Genomic DNA, 1,305 nt, shown 5'->3' with positions numbered 1-1,305 from the left:
CACGCCCGAGGCCAGTTTGACAGCGGAGTCCTGAACCCAGAAGAGCATTTTACTTGGTCCGTCCACAGCAAAGACGCGATGGTGAAGTCACAGTCGGCCCTTCCCTCTCAGGCTGCCTGACAATCGGAATTCGCCTACGTCACACTGCTGTGGTGAGTTCATTGCTTGGGTCGTAATTGCTAGGGAAAAATGATGTGGTCATGGTAAGGAGAACGGGTTGTTAATTCTCATTTTAAAGACGAGTAAACTGGGGTATTTTTCAAGACCACCTAGAAGACCTATTTGAGAGGCAGGATTAGAACCCAGGACTCTTGAATTTCAGGCCTGTGCTCTTTCCCAGCTCCAACACTTGTCTGTTGTGGGACCTTGGGCAAGTGATTTTACTTCTCTATGGCTCAGTTCCCTCATCTGTAGAATGGAGGTGGAGACTGTGAGCCACAGGGGACAGGGACTGTGTCCAGCCCAATTTGCCTGTTCCCACCCCAGCGTTTATTACAGTGCCTGGCACATAGTAAATGCTTAAAGAATACCATTATTATTATTATTATTATTATTATTATTATTATTATTATTATTATATCCACCAGCACACTGCTATTGTGACCCACACTGTTTCTCCCATGTTGAACTTTCCCAAATTCTTAGGAGATATTTATTAAATACCATGCCACTGTTAGTGCTACTCCATCAGTTAATCAACAGCACAGCGAATTTCACTGTATGGCAAGGATGGGCCTGCGAGGAAAAGGACTTGAATTTTAATTCCGCGCCTGCCACTTGTCTGTGGTATGACTTTGGACAAGTCATTTCACTTCTCTGTGCCTCCACTAGCTCATCTGTAAATTGGGGATTAAGACTGTGTGCCCCACATGGGATGTGGACTGTGTCCAACCCGAAGCAAGCTCACTGTGGGCAGAGAATGTGTCCACTGAGTTATATTGTACTCTACAAGCACAGTACTTTGCACACGATAAATGCTCAATAAATAAGATTGAAAGAATGAATTAGCTTGTATGATAATAATAATAATATTAATAATAATAATGACATTTGTTAAGTGCCAAGCACTGTTCTAAGCACTGGGGTAGATACAAGGTAATCAGGTTGTCCCATGTGGGACTCACAGTCTTACTTCCCATTTTACAGATGAAGGAATTGAGGCACAGAGAAGTTAATTGACTTGCACAAAGTCACACAGCTGGCAAGTGTCAGAGGCGGGATTAGAACCCATGACCTCTGACTCCCAAGCCCATGCTCTTTCCCCTGAGCCATACTGTTATATTTACCCCAGTACTTAGTACCGTG

Source organism: Tachyglossus aculeatus, chromosome 1, assembly GCF_015852505.1.
Source record: "Tachyglossus aculeatus isolate mTacAcu1 chromosome 1, mTacAcu1.pri, whole genome shotgun sequence".
Classification (NCBI taxonomy): Eukaryota; Metazoa; Chordata; class Mammalia; order Monotremata; family Tachyglossidae; genus Tachyglossus; species Tachyglossus aculeatus.
The sequence above is the reverse complement of the archived record's forward strand: the minus strand, read 5'-3'. Positions refer to the sequence as shown.